General features: G+C 31.1%; 1 pseudogene; it reads right to left on the reverse strand.

The window, feature by feature from the left end:
* Nucleotides 1–1125: 1125 nt before the first annotated feature.
* LOC149543219 (uncharacterized) lies at nt 1126–4604 on the reverse strand (annotated as a pseudogene).
* Nucleotides 4605–19435: the final 14831 nt, after the last annotated feature.

Here is a 19435-nt window from a genome sequence, read left to right on the forward strand (position 1 = left end):
TATACTTGTCACCTTTTCCTCCATTTCCAAGCAATTTTTTGCATGAAGATGGATTGAATGAGCCCTAGAATTGATTTGAGGATGTGAACTTTGTTGCAAAATAAATGTAAACATCAACCATAGACTATAATGGATTATTAAATGGACATTTTTTTAAAATTGCTTAAAAACCCTTAGTAACAAAGGTAGTTGGGTTGGTTTGCAAATATCTTGTACCTAAACCATCCAAAATTTAAGATCTTTCAGTTTTTTGTAGGATGTTGATAGGTATCTCAAGTGAGTTGGTGTCATACAAAAATTTTGTGTCGCTTGTGTGTAAATTGATGCCCTATAGGGTCTTAACAATGAATTTCATAAGACTTGGTAGAACAAACTAATATTTGGATTCTTTTGACTATTTGAGTGAACTGCATTAGGCATGTAATGATTAAATACAATTAATGTAATGTATTATATCCTTGAAATGCACATTGAAGGAAAGGAATGAAAATTTGGTGGTTTGATTGAAGGTATTGTAACTGTTCAATGTTTATAGTAAACCTCACCGTTGATTTAGTAAACTAGAGTCTGTTTCTAGTCTATTATTATTTTTATTCCAATTTTTCTTTTTTTTCTTTTTTTGTTGGTTACTTGGCCCACTTTAGACATAGAATGAGAATATCATTGGTTTATGGATTGTTTCTATGCACATAGATAATAAATATCTATCTAATTCTGCAATAGCCTTGATCTTGTAAGAAAAGTTAACATAAAATATGTAGAATATGAGAAACTTACTTGGATCTTGAGAAGTCACCTTTGAATTATCATGAAACTCACAACTATTAGGAGTCACATCATTATTCTTGTAGTAGTTATCAAAAGAATAGGAGGCCTAAGCTGCAACAACATCTGGATTATGGAAAGCACCTCCTTGTTGTATTATTGAATAGTCTATACCTCTCCATAGGCATAATCTAGGGTAACTTACATGGTTGTATACCACACAAGGCTTGTATGCCACACCAAGCTTTGTTATGCACCAAGTTAAGACAATCGTGGGTGTTTTTAAAGTGATGGGTGTTGTTGGAGTGGTGGGAGTTTTGACTAGTGTTACCACGTGAATTGTAAGAGTGCTTACAATTCTTATTGGCATAGTAATAGGAGAAGTGCCATGGGTGTGAATATGGGAGTTTTGAGCATAGTGATGGGAGTACTGATAGGTGTAGTTGGAGTAGTCTCCCCAATAAGAGAAGAATTTAGCTGTACATCATTCCTTGTAGTGTTTATTTTGCATCCAAAGGTTCTCCTTATGTGGAGGGAAACTGTTCTAGTCTACCTAAATTTTACTATGTAGAAAAGTTCAAAGACCTCATTTTTACAAACATTGGAAGCATGTTTGTGATATTTAAACCTTGAATAGGAACTTGAACCATTATTTCTTATCTATAAGAGGTCAAATAAAGAACATTATGACTATATGGAATCTATATATTGGAGAAAAGTTATCAAAATGGTAGCAACAGTAACTATCAAGTTACTAAGATCTTCACCGTGGAAATATTTTTTGTTGATGATTTTTTTTGCTACTAGAAAGGATCAAGTTTCAGAGATAAAATACAAAAGTGAATGAATTAGAACCTTGTTCAAATCCTTGGTCAAAGTAGATGCATGCCCTAAAAATACATCTTGAAGCAAAGAAGATGAGAGGGTTTTTGTAATCTTGATGTGTTCATCCAGACTTGAATCAGAAAGAGTAGAATAAATCGCTTTCATGATGGAGACCAGTGATACTATTGCCTCTTTTTTCATTGATTCATGACCAACTTCAATAGCAATTATAAGAATAACTTGATATATCCTATATTTCTTTGTATAATGGGATTGGCTTCCATAAGACTAACTTGATATATGTCATAGTCATTGAGGATTTGTGCCAACTTCTTAGGAGATAACAAGTGGTTGTCTCTTGGATCATATTACACTCCAATAGGGGTTCCTTCTAAATCATACACAACACACAAGTGTAGTTTATCTAGTGAGAAATAGAGAGAAATATGACCAATAAAAGGTTGTAAGAACTAATGGTGCATTTATATACTAACCTATGTCAAGTGTAAACAAGAATAATCTTTGAGACCTAAGGCATTTCAGATTAAATTCAAAATGACTAAATCTTGTGAGGACAGATGAAATATATTGATAAATAGGAGATATTCTCCAAAAAATGTCAAATTATGATAACGCTATCAAGATTCAACAGTATAGTTATTGATTAAATCTCAGTAACTTGTGTTACATGAGTAGAGACTCAAAAGAACCTATCTCTCAAGAGAATAAATGGATGGAAACACCAATGTTAAATGTGTTTGAATTGTAATGGTACCATAAGGGGTAATACTTCTTCTTTGTGAGTATCACCTAGATGGAACGAGTGTTGTGTACCATGCACTCTCATGAAATATGGGTTCTTGTTAACTATTGCTCATGAAACATGGGTCAACATATTTGAATCAAACAAATTTTGATTTAATACTGACAACAATATCACAAAAAACTTATTCATTTTTGTTGATTAAAAGGAGGCATTATATATTTCCCAAGGCTCAACTTTGAACTACATTAGATCCCACTAGAAATGTTTGGAGACACAAAACTTAGGTTGGTACTTGTGTACATTCCTATTTTGTGCCTATTCAAATATTTATTAAATTCTTGTGTACATTCCTATTATGTACCTATTCAACTATTTATTAAATTCCTATTTGGGTTGAGGGATGGGCATTGGAGAAGGTTGAAAGAAAGATTTATAATTTTTTTTTAATATTTAATACCAATTTTCATAGTTTTATTATTGATCCCAATCCAATAGAATGGGCACATTTATTTGGAAATCCTTAAAGACTGTTGGGATTTTAGGAAGGGTGAATTGGATTCCTCTTGGAATTGGTTTAAAGACTAGAAATGAATAAATGTGGATTGTATAAATGAACCCTTTGAAAACAATTGTTAAACCCTCATTTTCATGGTTATGAGTAAAGATTGGCCCATAACTCATAAAGACATTGTTGAAAAATTCTAAATCGCTAGAGTCTAATGTTATTTTCAAGGACTTTTATATTACAAACTATTTTAGATTAAATGATCGAGTCATTAAATAGAACCTTATGCCCTAGTTGGCTCATCTTGGCATTCACTATTATTGACAGTCAACCATAATGCTTGTTAGTTACAAATGTCTATCATGTATTCCAATAGAAAATATGACTAAATAAGGTTGTAATACAGTTAAGGACTATCTTTTTATCCTTGGATACACATCTCAAACTACAAATAACTTCTAATTGTATAGCCTCTGCAAAACTATCCAGATTTGGGAATAGTTGCAGTTAGAAATTTGTCTTATTTCAAATATCTTTTGAAGTTAATGTTGGATCTCCTCATTAATTAGAGGTTGTAGATGTTCTTATAAGCCTTCCAAAACATTTCATGAATTCTCCACACTGTTCCAAGCCATTGTTACTATCAAAACCAACTAAATTGTGACTGCAACAAATTTTCTTTGCCAATTGAGATTTTGTTCTTTGCTCTTTGATTCCTTTCTTTGAGATTTATATTGCAAATTCATTTTATCCAACACTATAATTTTTTACCAAATGACTCCAAAATATCAACTAAAGCCCACAAATGCAAACATGAGAATGAAAAAATGGGAATACCTAAAAAATAAACTTATGAATGGTTTTCATTTGCACAACAATCTAAAAATCTAATGAATAGGCCTGATGAAGAAATGATTGAGTCTTTATTTGTTTGCAATATCAAAAATACTGTGAAAAGTGAGGCAAATAAGTCCTCGGTTGTTCACCCACCTGCAACGGATCAACCCCTTCTTGATCCTAAGAAATCATAAAACATTATGATACTTTTATAGGCCTTGAATGTTACAAGTGATGAAGTCTGTGATGCACTACTCCAAGGTGAGCTTCTTGATTGATTCGACTATATTCTATCAAACCTATACCTGGTTAGTTGCACAACTAGCCTATCCTAACTCATATTTCTATTGTTGACTAGTGTAATAAAAGTATTTGGTATATAATGCCCACTATCCCTATTCAAAGAAATATCCATTAGTGATTGAGACTAGAAAATGTACGTTAAATATATCTTTATGCAATTTACTTAGTGAACCTATTGATTTTAATGATAAGTAGGTTCTTATGTTGCTCTCAAGTATAGGTGAGACCCTAGGCATGCTATCAGTTAGAGGGGATAACTAGATCATAGCTTGGTTGGGGAGGTCTTGAACCTTGATGTAGAGATTGGTGTCAAATTGTAGTTTTTCAAGAGGGTTGCCAAGAAAAAGAATTTGGTGCACAACTGTTGCACTTATATGTCCCTTATTGTTAGAAGTAGTCAAATCCACATCATTCATCCATTACAATAGAACTTGCAGTCTAACACTAGTCTGTAACGTTTGCCCAGTCAATAAATAAATAAACTATCAATGTTGTAATAGTTATACTTCCACCGCTTGACTTTGCCCACATAGGAGTTAACTCTAGAAACTTCTTCTCTGTATCTGACTGGTGAATGTGCTCTATAAATAGAGACTTAACCATAATGAATGGATTGTGTAAAGAGTTTATAGAACAATAAAAAATTTTGGGTTTTCTTAGTTTTATTCATTCTTTCTATTGTTTTTACATCTCAAATTTCCATCATAAAAGAAAGAGAATCATCTATTGTTGATTGTGAATCTCAAGCATTTGTAATGAAAGGAAAACAATATCATCAAAGGATACAAGATAATATATCTAATGGAAAGAATTGGAAGTATGGAGATAATAATAATTCATACATGAATCCAAATAGAACTAAGTGGAAATGTCATTACTATGGTAAGCAAGGACACAAAGCTAAGGAATGTTACAAAATGATTAATGATTCAGAAAAGAATAGGTCTACAAAACCATTTGATTCTAAGAGGAATGCCTTATGTGTAGCACTCAAAGAAAATACTTCATTTAAGGATGAATGGATAACTGATTTTGGTTACACACAACATGTCACATAATAAGGAGCAGTTTGAGTTATTAAATGAAAGCAATGGTGAAAATATATATCTAGGAGATAATAGTTCTCTAGAAGTTCAAGAAAGTGGAAATGTTCAAGTAAATAATGGAATGTTTAAAAATGTGAAGCTTGTCACTCAACTATCAACAAATCTTCTCTCTATCTTTCAAATTGCAAATCAAGGATAATTTTTATACTACTAATAGTTTATTTACGTATTGACTGAGAAAATGTTACAAACTAATGTTAGACTAAAAGTTCTATTGTAATTGATGAATGAAGTGGATTTGACTACTTCTAACACTTATTATTGCTAGGTAGAAGCAAGATTGGTGGGTGAATGTGGCAGACAATACCACAGATGGGGAAAAGCGACTATAGGATTAATTTCTAATGCTTTTACTAAACTTTTTGGAATTCTAGGAAAGGTTAAGATGGTGGAGAAGGCATGTGTCTTATTTTATCACATAAATGAACCCATGTACAAACCTAGTGTTTATGCTTATAATTTCCTTCCTAGCATGTTTATAAGGATTATTTTCATGATGAAGTACAAGAACTTTACAAAGAGATTTGCAGTGAATAGAAATGTCTTCCTATTACAGTGACTTATATGATGTGTATTTCCTACTTTGGAAGACTCAATCATGTGGACTCTGTAATTAATATTTTCAAAGAAATAAGGGAGAATGGCCTACACCCAAGTGCAAAAATATATACTACTCTGATGAATACTTTGTTTAAATCAAGTCAATATGGGGAGGCCTTGAAGTTGTTTCAATAGATGAGGGAGAAACATTTTCCTCTGAATGTGTTTACATACATTGAGGTTAACAATAGCTTTCGAAAGGCTAGTAGGGTTCAAGAGGCTCTTGGAATGTTTCAAGATATGCAAAAGGATCATTGTACTCTTGATCTAATTTTGTATGATAAGCTAATTGAAATTAGGGAAATGTAGGGCAACTTGATAGTGTTTTAAAGATCTTCGGTAAGATGGAAAGTCTTGGATACACTTCCACTATGTTTAGGTAAAATAGTGTAATGCAAACCCTTTTAAGGATAAAAATGCATCTAGTACCCTCAAGTGGTTTGTGAGAATGAAGGAAAAAGGCATTCATCCAAGTCTATTCACATATTTTGAAATGTTTCAAATAAATGTGATTCATAGGAATAGAAACAAAAATCCTTAATGTCATACCAAAAAAATAGATTTGCATAGGCTATGAACATCCATCAAAGCATATAGAAAGTAGGATTTTGTAAGATAGTATAGGTATAATGATGTTGGTTGAAACAAAATGCAAAATGAAAAATCATGGGAAACATAGTGGAGTTGTTTGACAAAAAAACTCAAAGAGACATCATCTTAACAAATGAATAAAAACAATTATAGAATATATCCAATAGATTTTACAATGATGCTCTTAAAATATTTGAAGAAATGATGCACTTTTTAACATATCATGATTGTATGAAAATTCTCTTGTAGCCATACAATTTTAGTGGATGAGGATTGTAAATAGCTCAAAATTCATATTTATGTTTCACCCTTCATCTCTAACTTCAAATTTTGAGTTTGCATATGCACAAAATAAACATGGGTTGTGTAGCTAAGCCTAAGGTGAATTCTCAAGCATCAAATTAAATTTCTACGGAAAAAGAGAGTGTTCATAGACCTATAGAAAAGAAACCTCCAAGTTTGGAGAGTCTCATGCACCAAAATCAAACTATTCACCCTCTCCTTGTAGCCCTCTCATTCAAAATGCAAATTTCATCTATGATTTCAAAGGTTTTTCTGTCCTGCCTAAAAATTAGAGGGAAATTTGGTGGGCTAAAATGAAATGATATGATGAAAATTCCCTCTCAAATTTGACACTTTATTTTTTTTGTCTCTTCCTAATAATCAATGGGAAATTTGGTGATGAAAATTTCCTATGATGTGAAAATTATGTTTGGAATTTAAGATTTACTAAAGTTCTTTCTTGAAAGTTTAAAATTTTCCATTAATATATATATAAATTGCATTTATTAGTTTTATTTATAAATTTTTTGAGAGTAGAAATGTAATTATATGTTTTTCCATTATTGTTACTTAAGAGAATTAAGAAATAAATAATTTCAATTGTACATGATGATTTTTGAGTAAAAAAATATAGGTTTAATTAATGTTAAAAATTATAATAATGTCTTTTGAGTATTAAAATTTGTATATCTTATAAATAATCTATTAAAATATTGTGGTAGATGTCTCTTCTAAAGTAATGCATTACATTCATTCAAGAGGAGTGTTGTAGAAGGAGTTTAGGGGCAATTCCACATCATAGAGATGGTCAATAAACAACATGGCAGACAAAGAAAGAAATCAAAAAAGATGGATACATGGACTAACATGATCATCCTCAACTGATCATCAAAAGCTGAAATGAAGGGATGGTTCATGTGAATGTGGTATTGGTTTTTTAATGTGATATTTTTGTTCTTTTGAAACTTAGTCAGGTTTGACTCAATTTTGTCTTATTGGGCACTATTTGTATGCCTATGTAGTCCGATGGTATAAGTGTAGGGAGGAGAAATAAGAATGGTAATTATTTCTTTGCTTCCACCTTGTTTTCAAGCTTCAATAGGTCTTGGACTAGTATGGGGTACTTATGATCAGAATGATGTCGGAAATACTATATAGTAAAATACATATATTAAAGATAAAAAAAGAAATATGAAGAACTAGTTCTCAATTTTTTTGTTCTCATTTTCTAATTCCTTTTTATTCTTATTATAGTATATAAAAATGACATTTATCAATATTGATTTTAAAATCACATCAAATCTAGATTTTTGTCATGAGTGGAGTATAGATGGATGTCTGATACATTAAGATTTTGTATTAGCGAAAAAACACTTTTAGTAAAATAGAATGTATGAGTTAAATATTAGTCTATGATTATTTTATCAAGTGTGACTAATTATTAGTGATTTAACTATTTAGTAGTTTTTATTTGGGTGACAATTATTAGTGACTAGTTTTTCAGTCATCTATCTAGTCATTTACTTGGCATTTTGTTTGGTTGATCTTATAACTTTATCCAATGACTAAATTAAAAATCATGTAGTCACCTATAGTTGTAAATTACAAATAAATAGAAGAATGTGATCATTTTTAGTCATGTGACTAAAAATTTTAGTGGTGTGACTATAAGTATTAGTCACATAGTCACATATTTTCCAAAATGCACTAGTGCATCTAGCCATGATTCTTTGCTAATCACCTTGGATGCAGTCTCGAGTGTGTCTATACTAACCATATTTCTTTTGATAGGGGTCAATGTCTTCATAGACAAAGAGAATGGATTCTTTGGGACTTGTGAAATGAGCTTTGAAGATTCAGGACCTTTCTCTACTTCTATGGTCTTCTTTGTTGCTTCATTAGACTTAGTAGACTCACTTTTACTGATTTCATCATATCTAAGATCCACCAATTGTACTTGGGGACTACTTGGTAGGAGTAGTGCAACACTCACAGATGGGATCATACTACCATGGGATGAGAGGGCAAGTGTGACTACAACATCTTTTAGTTCCTCTGCCTTCTTCTTCTTAGCTTTTGTTGCAATTCTGATCACTGGCAGAGAACCATCTTGACAATTTTTGGCAAGAGAAATTCTCTTGTTGGGAGGCTAATCACTTCCACCTAATGGTTTTGTTAGACCTTGACTAATAGACAAGGTTTCACCTGATGTACCACCTTGCGAAGAGGAAGTTGCTACAACTTTTGGGGAAGATCAAGAGCAAATGTGCCTTTTCTCTGAATTCTCTGAGCTATGGTCCATTTAACCCATTTTCTAGTCCTCTTGTAGATTCAAGCCATCATTATATCCATGTCTTCCCTGATGTCTTCATAAGACTCTAATCTAATTGGATTGCCTCTAAGATTGGTCAGGTAAGTGTTTCTATACATGTTTTGGATGTCATCCTCCACCCCTTCTACATCAATGTTAACTTTATACTCTTCACCTGATCAATTGTTAATCTGGCAAAGGCTCAATCATGGCTCTCAAACTTATCCTTGTAGTCATCCCAATAGTCCTCAATGGTGGTGATATTCTTAATTACACTTCCTATTTGTAAGACGTCTCAACCATATGCATTCAGATCAAACATGGGCCTCAAGACTTTGTACATTTCTAGCTTGTACTTCATCTCAAATAATTTCAACATGTTCTTGGCATCAGAGTAGGTATCATAGCTAAAATCCCCCACCATCATGGGGAATTCATAGCCCTTCTTCAAGCTCCTACTCAATAAGTTCACTTGAATGGTTTGTTGGACAATCTCAATCAGCACGAGCATGTCACTAGGATATCTTGGTAGCTTCAAGGGGAATCCATCAAAAGCCGCAAGATGAAAATAAGAAAAGGATGAGAATTGAATGAAATAACTCCCAAATTAGCTGATGGAGGGCATGGCTTCAGGATTGAATCTCCTTTCTGGACATCCTTGTAGCTCCCTACAAATCCTCATAGTGAATGCATCATTTACTTTCACATATTCTACATAACTATTCTATAATATAAGCATTGATAAAAATCATAAGATTTTTCATCATCAAGAAAATTTTCTATTCTTGAGAGACCTAGCCATAATTTTAATGAAGCCAACATATAGATGAGGAAAGAGGACATATAGAATGTATTATAAAATTTGGTTGCATGGAGAGCACAAGATAGAATTATTCTTACCTCATGAGCCCAATCAATGTATTGAGTGTTAGAGAAAATGACTTGTACTAAAAAGAAATACTGCTCAACAAAATTCAAAGCTTCTACCTCACCTTTCAACTTATGTAGGAGAACTAAAATATCAATAATATCTAGTTTGAGGTTGGTCCCAAACAAGGTTTTAGGGACTTTACTCTTAGCACTCCATTGTTTCTAGAACCATGTCTACATGATTTCTTTCCTCTAGATCATCTTCTTTGTGGAGGACTTAGAGATGAATCCCCCAAAGGTCAAGTCTAAGAATTCTTTTGATTCTGGTACATGGAGGGAATTGAACATAGTTTACATGTCAATTGAAATCAACATTGTGTCATCAGGAAACACAATCTACCTTGTCTATGGGTTGTAATGATGTATACACTCATAGATTAGCTCCTTGGCCTGAACTAGAACCAAAAAACTAATGGCTTTGGCCAACCCACATCCTCAAAGTTTCTTAATGATGGAGAGAATCTTCTCAGACTTTACCCTCTTTTAAAAACTCTTCATGTTTTAGAAATGAAGAGAGGTGTCCATGAAATTCTAGAATTAGGATTTGATCCCACTCAATCCATCAAAACCCGCAAACCTGGTTATGATAACTTTGAGAATAATATTTGAAATGAGAAAGTGAAAGGAATAGTTAATGCAATAATTACTAGCTTTTCAAAAAGTTATGCATGCTAATAGAATAATAGTTCAAAGAAAGAGTGGTAGTTTTCTCAACTATTTATGTTTCTATATATGGGAGCCTCAATTCATCCGTTGATCTTCAAAAATCATGCCACATGAATGAATTTAAGGATATACCCATTGAATAGTAAATGTGAGAGTTTAGAAAAAATCTAGAGGTCTTTTCATTGATTTGTTGAGCTCAACAATAACTTTCTATGTCTCCATAACTTACTTTCTCATTTTCCTTTAAGTTTTGGAAAGTTACCATTAGGGTACTTCATGGGAGAATATCTACCAAATTAGATCTTGATTATTATTTTATTTTCATAATGTTAGGTTCTCTTTATTATCATTCTGAGGCATTCTAAACATGACTTTCAAATCCAATTTGATCATTAACTTGATTTTCTTTGGATTTTGGAAAACTGTCCTCATAGTTTCCACTTCTTTGTTAATGTTTCCTTTCTTAGTTAGGCTTTTGGACAATCGGCCCTCTTGAAGTCAGAAATGTCTAAATGATATGGGAAGACCTTTTTGAGGACCACTTAACATTCCTTTTCATTTCAAACCTCCCTTTTAAAAAAATGACTTCATGGGTTGAAGACTTGCTAAGGAGAAGTCAGTTTTCAGTTTTCTACCGAGGACAATTTTGAGGGCCACAACAAATTTGAACAATTTTGCAAATTCATAATCATAGATGAAACATTGATTCACTTTAGGATGCCTTTTTATTTTCATGTTTTTGATATGCACACATTATTTAGTGCTCTTTGTGGGAAATCATCTTCATGGGTGGAAAACCCGCCAAGGAGAAGACAATTTCCAAATCTCTGCTAGCATTAGTTTTTAAAATAATGATAATTCGTAAATGGATATAACTTGTATTTGATCTTTGAATGAGTAAAATGAATCTCCATTAGACTAGGCACTAACCTACCCATAAGACTCTCGACAAAATGAAAACCACCTAGCTAGGAATGAGGAGAGGGAGAAAAGGGAAAGTTTGATAGAGACACACCTAACATAAAAGGACTTAGACCTAGAATTGAACAAAACAAAGACTTTTCTCTTTTCATTTAAACACAAGTACTTTCTTTTGCTAATTGGTTAAAGAATGAAAAGTGGGGCAACATGATGATACATCTTTATTTCCATATATGATAGTTATATTCTCCAAAATGTCAGTATGTAGATTTGAGGTCATGTGTAATGCATTTATGTGTACACACATCTCTTCATCGATTTGTAATACTTGTGGGCTTATTGTTAAAGATCCCATTTAAGATCAGATTTTTTATTTTTTCATCAAGTCTGAAATCACCAAACACCAAATGAGAGGATATTAATAGATTTTGATATCTCTCTTAGCTTTGAGAAATTAGTATAAGTATGTTCTCAAGGAGACATGTCAAATGACATGTCTCCACAATATGGATCCATGTCCATTCATGGCATGGCTTCACTATTAACTAATCAAATCATAACAATGGCTAAGATTAGATTAGTTAACTTTAACCAATATATTATAAGCTCAGGTTGTTGACATGCATAGAAGTGGAATGGATAATACACCCGGTCCAATTCATGTATCAACATAGTTGTATATGATCCTTACTTGACTAATTCTATGCATGAATATCATATCATTACTCGATTGTTGCAAAGAGAAAATTAATCTGCACATTTAGATTTCAATCACACACATACACATAAGAAATCATCCTTGTATCTTATCGAAGCTACTATATATTAACACTTAAATTCTCTAAGAAGTCAATATGTAATATTAAGGTATAATACAGTGATGTGTAGATAGACATATATTTACTTCAATATGCAAGAATTGTAGGCTTATATTCTCTAGAATAAGTCAAAATGTAGTATTCAAGTCAATGTGTAAACACATATTTACTTTGATATGTAATAATTAGGCCTATATTCCCATTAAATCAATGTGTAATATTCAAGTCAAAATGTAATAAGGTGATGTATTGATGCATTCTTGGTCTAATATGTAATAAGTAGGCTTGTATTCTCCATTAAGTCAATGTGTAATATTCAGGTCAATATGTAATAATGTGATGTATAGATGCATCCTTGCTTTGATATGTAATAAGTGGGCTTGTATTGTCTAATAAGTCAATGTGTACTAAGTTGATGTAAAGACACATCTCTACTTCAATATGTAATATTTGAAAACCTATATTCTCCAATAAGTCAATATGTATTTTTTAGGTCAATATTTATTAAGTTGATGTGTAGACACATCTCTACTTCAATATGGCATACTTGTAGACTTTATATATACTCTAATAAGTCAATTTATGTAGTGTACAAGTTGATATGTAATAAAGTGATGTGTAGACATATCTCTACTTCAATATGTAATAAGTTGGCTTGTATTGTATAAATCAATAAGGAAGGTGTTATTGATATGTAACCCCTATGATGAAACCATCTACATGTGATTTCATCAACATCCCCATCATACTAATTCAATTTTTCTATTAGTTATATAAATAATCACTATTCTTCAAGATCCTCTCACCCTCTATTTTGTAGGCTTATTTTTTTACTACTACTCAATTAATTTTTCTTGAAACTTCCCTTGATAATTTTTCAAATTAATATTATTTTATTTATAATTCTCTATAATTTTAAAGTATTGTTCAACATTTTAAAGTATTGTGATATTTTTATCATGTTTAGATTATGTAATAATTTGAGCTAACTCGTTGATCTTTATAAAATTATGATTAGTGGATTCTTGTGAACCACTATTAATCAAATATTGATCAAAGAGTTGTAATCAAATTATTACACAATTGAATCCTCATAGTAATATCACAACTTGACTTGTCAAAAATCTCTTACTTTAGGAAAGAGCCTACAACACAATGGTAAATTGTGAGCCTCTTATCGGAGAGGTCCAAGGTTCAACTCTACACAAAGCTTAATAAATAATAATAAATCACATAATAATAATGAATCTTGGCTTTGGCCTCTTACTGATAAAAAATAAATAAATAAAATCTCTTACTTATCAATGTTTAAGCATGTTCAAAATAAAGCAATTAAACATAATTTGAATTGTTTCATTTATATATTTAAAAATATTAAATGTATATTCTAAGCTTTATTTAGAATATATATGGAGGTTAAATTTAATTTAAAAAGTTAAAATAAATTTAAAATATAATATTATAAATTATTATTTAATATTACATATAGATAATTGAATTAAATTTTAAATCTAAGATAGGTATTAATTGAGAAAAATATAAGATAAATTTCAATGTAAAATTGAAAACTTAATAAAAAATATAACTGAGTATTTATATTGATGTTTACAATTCAAAATTAACTATTCTATTATAAATTCAACATTGTATAGGTGTTGATTGTAATAAGCATATATATAATGTATAATATAATTAAGATCTCTAAAGATTAATAATGTTAATATATGTAGTGATGGTCTTTGCTCATGCGAAGTTTGTAAACTATAAATTTTTTGAGAATCTTATAACATTTAGCTCTCATGGGGATCAACCGATATACCATAGGCAATGTGCCCACTTCTGATGAACTAGGTATGTGTTTCCCTTCATCTAGTACCTGAATCTACACCCTAAAAGGAATGATTTTGAAGAAGGATGGATCAAGGTTCGCTCTTGTGGTCAAAATCATAGATCCTAGGCTATTCCTACAAGAAATGGTAGTAGGTGAAATGATAGAAGGGAAAACCCTTGCACCCCCCTCTCTTGCATATCTATACTTCAATAAAGCATACTTGTAGACTTTATATATACTCTAATAAGTCAATTTATGTAGTATACAAGTTGACATGTACTAAAGTGATGTGTAGACACATATCTACTTCAATATGTAATAAGTTGACTTGTATTATCTAATTCAATAAGGACGGTGTTATCGATACAACCCCTACAATGAAACCATCTAGATGTGATTTCATCAACATCCCCATCATACTAATTCCATCATGTACTAAAGTGATGTGTAGACACATATCTACTTCAATATGTAATAAGTTGACTTGTATTATCTAATTCAATAAGGAAGGTGTTATCGATACAACCCCTACAATGAAACCATCTACATATGATTTCATCAACATCCCCATCATACTAATTCCATTTTTGTATTAATTATATAAATAATCACTATTTTTCAAGATCCTCTCACCCTCTAGTTTGTAGGCTTATTTTTTTTACTACTACTCAATTAATTTTTCTTTAACTTCCCTTGACAATTATCCAAAATAATATTATTTTATTTATAATTCTCTATAATTTTTAAGCATTTTTCAACATTTTAAAGAATTCTTATATTTTTATCATGATAAGATTATGTAATAATTTAAGCTAACTCGTTGATCTTTATAAAATTATGATTAGTGGATTCTTGTGAACCACTATTAATCAAATATTGATCAAAGAGTTCTAATCAAATTATTACGCAATTGAATCCTCATAGTAATGTCACAAATTGACTTGTTGTCAAAAATATCTCTTTCTTATGAATGTTTAGATGTGCTCCAATTAAAGCAATGAAACATAATTTGAATCATTAAATATATATTTAAAAATATTGAATTTATATTATAAGCTTTATTTAAAATATAAATGAACATTCAATTTAATTTAAAAACTTAAAATAAATTTAATATTTAATATTGCATATAGATAATTGAATTAAATTTTAAATATAAGATAGGTTTTAATAGTGAAAATCATAATATAATATTTTAATGTAAAATTGATAACTTAATAAAATATATAACTGAGTATTTATATTGTTGTTTAGAGTTCAAAATGTAACTTTTCTATTATAGATTCAATGTGGTATAGGTGTTGATTGTAATAAGCATATATATAATGTATAATATAATTAAGAGCTTTAAAGATTAAAATTGATAATTTATTTAGTGACAACCTTTACTCATGCAAACTTTGCAAACTATACAAATTTTGAGAATCCTATAACATTTAGCACTCATGGTGATCAACCTAGCTATCATAGGCAATGCAACCACTTTTGATGAACTAGGTAAGCATTGCCCTTCATCCAGTCTCTGAAACTACACCCAGTAAGGAACAATGCTAAAGAAGGATGAAACAAGGTCTACTCTTGTTGATCTAGAAGAGGAGGTACTAAGAAGTTAGGTGGTCAAAATCATAGATCCCAAGCTAGGTTTCTTGAAAGGAAATGGTGGCAGAAGAAATGATAGAAGGGAAAACCCTTGCATCCCCTTCTGGAATGAAAATTTGGTAAAGGACAATGCCATGTCAAGATCGATTTTCCCAGATCAAAGAAGCAAGGTATCCCTAACTCTATTAGGGTGAGCAAGCAATAGTTGAGATCGATCATTCCTAAATCTATTAGGGTGCCAATGCCAAAGCTATGGTCTATTTGTCTGATGTATAGGGGTAAGTGTACCAAGTTGTGGTGCCAAAAAGATGACACCTTTTTTTTCTCTTTCTAGTTTTGAAAAGCGCACATGCGATATAGTAAATTTAAAAAGCTTTAAATAGCGTGTGCACGCTATAGGGCACACACACTATTCAAAGCTTTGCATTCTACCAAGCCTAATGTTTGGTTTTTCCTTGGGGATCCAACCCAAAGCTTTGGAGTCTATAAATTGGTCTAAGATGTGTTTTGCTATAACCATACAAAAAATGATTGATTTTACTTGTGTGCTCTCCTTTTAGTTTCCTCATGGTTGAGCATCAATAAAATCAGGTTACGTGACATTGTAGGTCTTTGTGTTAGCTACAGAACAATATAATTTATTTTTTATTTGAACTATTTCAAGCCTTTCATCTATAATTTCTTTTGAATGTATGTCCATTTTTTGTCAAAAACCAACATGTACTAATTGGGTTGTAGATTTTAGCTCCTTCATCAAATTTTGCAACAACTTAGTTTTTTAGAAACTAGACTCCATTCTACACACTTTGAAAAAAAGAAGTTTTGATTTTCGATTAGCTTTCAATCATTTCTAGAGGGAGCACAAAGATATTTAACATTTTTGGGATGTGTCTAATTAAAAAATTCATTAAAAAAAATACACATTATAAAATTTTTCAAAAAATCTGGGATAAACTACATAGTGTTAGGTAACTTTTGACCAGAGCAATTAAAGAATTTCAAAAAAAAAAAGTTAAAATTTTAGGGGGGCCACACTTTGTACTATGTTATGTTTTTTTGGAATAAATAGTACCACTTTTTGTGGCCCCCTTTTTTGAGGACCTAAAACTAAGCCATTTTTGAAAAAAAAATAGTAGTTTAGAAACTAAATTCAAAGGACTACAACTTTTATTTTGGGTATATCTTAAAATTTTAAGCGTAACTATCTTCAAATTCTTGTTGAAGTCCAAAAATTGTTGATTTCAAGACAAAGGTGTCCACTTATACCCCCCTTTTGGCACCACAACTTGGTGCACTTACCCATAGATTGAGTATGAGTTTATCCTCAATAGTGTTATGGCTTAAGGACTACTTAGGTAAGTATGTAGGGTCAGTGCAAGAAGTTGGGTCTCACTTTTGGCCAAAAAGTGGAAGTGTTTTTCCTGTTTTTGAAATTTTTTGTCAATTGATGTCAAAATTTGAGGTATTTAGAGATTGAATATTAAAAAACTCCAGAATTAAAATTTTTAGTGTTCGGAATCTAGTTTTTGAATATGTAATTTATTTGTGCACCCATATGATAGATTATTTTTTTGGTATGGATCTTTAAAAACCACTTTTTCAAAATGCCTGTTTCAGGACCATACCATGCTCGTGTACGGACACCATAATTTGACACAAATAAATGAATTTTTGCAAATCCTTTTAAAAGAAGTTACCTAATACACCTAAGATTGATGATAATATTTTTTCTTAATTTTTTATTGAATAATTTTTTTTTTATTAATTATTAATTGGCTATAAAGGTAAATTTTAAAACCTCTCATGTACGGACCAAATTAATTTGATCAAAATCTCACTTTTTTCAAATTTTTTTTTTTTTAACATCAAAATAATTGTATGTAGATTGATGACATATAAATTAATTTAAGAAAAATTATAAAATAAAAAAGTTATTAAAGTTTTAGTGAATGTCACTTTTCAACGTTTAGGAGATAGTTTTGATTAATAAATAATGGAAAAATAGAAAATAAACTAATAACACTATAAAATTTACATTTTTGAAATCAAAACAGCAAGACCTATAATGGGTTTTTGTCTTGTAAAAAAATTCAATAGGAATGACTATAAAAAAATTACGACAATACCAGAAATTGTCAATTAAATGCCTTAGAAAAAAAAAAAGAGCACAAAGGCATGGCTTGGTGGGACCAAGCCTATGCCATGCCTTTCCCCAAGGCAAAACCCCATGCAAAAGTCGGGAGCCATGCCAAATTCCTGTGCATGTCTCACGAATCGGGCACCCGATTTGTAATTCACAAATCGGGTGCTCGATTTCTTTAAACCGTTATACTGACTTTTTTAAAATCGGGCACCCGATTCTTTTGAAAATTGGGTACCCGATTTGTAAACAGGTACCCGATTTTTAAAAAATTGGGTACCCATTTTTTATGTACCCATTGGGTCCCAAAAGATGCCCCACAGACCCAATTTCAATGATTGAAATGATTGAACAACAGTTTCAACCTGCAACACCAAATTTCGTCATGCTTATTCTATTTTCTTGTCCTCTTATAAATTTGCAGGCTACTAATTCAAATTCAAAATTGGTGCAAACATGGGATCAAAACAATGAAGAAAGAAGAAAGTAAGAGTTCTGACAGATGAGGAGATTACAACAAATAAAGAGAATGAAGCACAACGTCAATGAGAGAGAAGACAAAGAATTAGAGACTTGAACAATGTTTCAAAGGAGAAAGACATTAAAGATACCACGATGGATGAAGAAGTCAAAGAAGAGAACTCAATACAAGAAAATTTAGGTGCACATTCTAATTATGCATTCAATATAGGTGTGTCTCCAAACCCTCAAATTTTTTCTCGTGATGAAATTGGTGATTTTTTAAAAGCAAGTTACAATTTAAACGATTTAGATTTTCTTCATGAGAAGAAATTGTCAAAAGATCATGCACAAAACACTCCAATTGAAATGATTGCCCCAAAAGAAATGCCAAGAAAATTTGAAAATGATATTCAAATCCCAAATAACAGTAAAAATAGTAAAGTGTTTGAAAATTTTTTTGCATGAATGTAGACATAGAAACACCAACTACTAAAAAAACATGTCAGGATGATAGTAAAGTGTCTGAACATAATCTTCATATTCCTAATGATGTGTTAGATAATCTTGAGGGGTTGGTTTCATGGAGACAAATTAGGACACATGCTAATAGATTGTATAGGCATTTTTTTTATAATAAGAAATTTGGGTTTCAATGTCAGCTAATGTGCAACTAATTAAAATGTCTAAAATGTGAAAATTAATGAGAAGGTTGGGAATGTATGCAAAACTCAAGAATAAAAATGAGTTTTTAAAACAAGTTGTATCCACTGTTTCTAGTGCCTTTGATGTTATCGGAAAAAGAAGTCGGTCTAAAGATAAGAATACAACACGACAAGCAATAACAATAGCTTTAGTTAACAAATCAACATCTGACAAAAGATTGATTACCAACATAAGTGGATATTTTAAAGTGAATCGTAAGACTTTCGAAAGAGCTGTAAAGAGAAGGGTTAACTTTGAATGTGATCCAACAAATATTTTATGGACTTCTAGTGGTATACTCCTAAGATGTGATATGAAACTTACTAGTGAAATAAAAAGTTTGATTGAAATTTTTTGGCATGATAATACAAGAGTATCACCTAATTCAAGATATGTTCTTAAATTGAGAATTGGGTCAAAAATATGTGATCCACATCCTAAACACCTTTTGGACATGACTCAAACTGAATTGTTT

Source organism: Cupressus sempervirens, chromosome 8 (genome assembly GCF_028749045.1).
Source record: "Cupressus sempervirens isolate cs-2001-9-10 chromosome 8, ASM2874904v1, whole genome shotgun sequence".
Taxonomy (NCBI): Eukaryota; Viridiplantae; Streptophyta; class Pinopsida; order Cupressales; family Cupressaceae; genus Cupressus; species Cupressus sempervirens.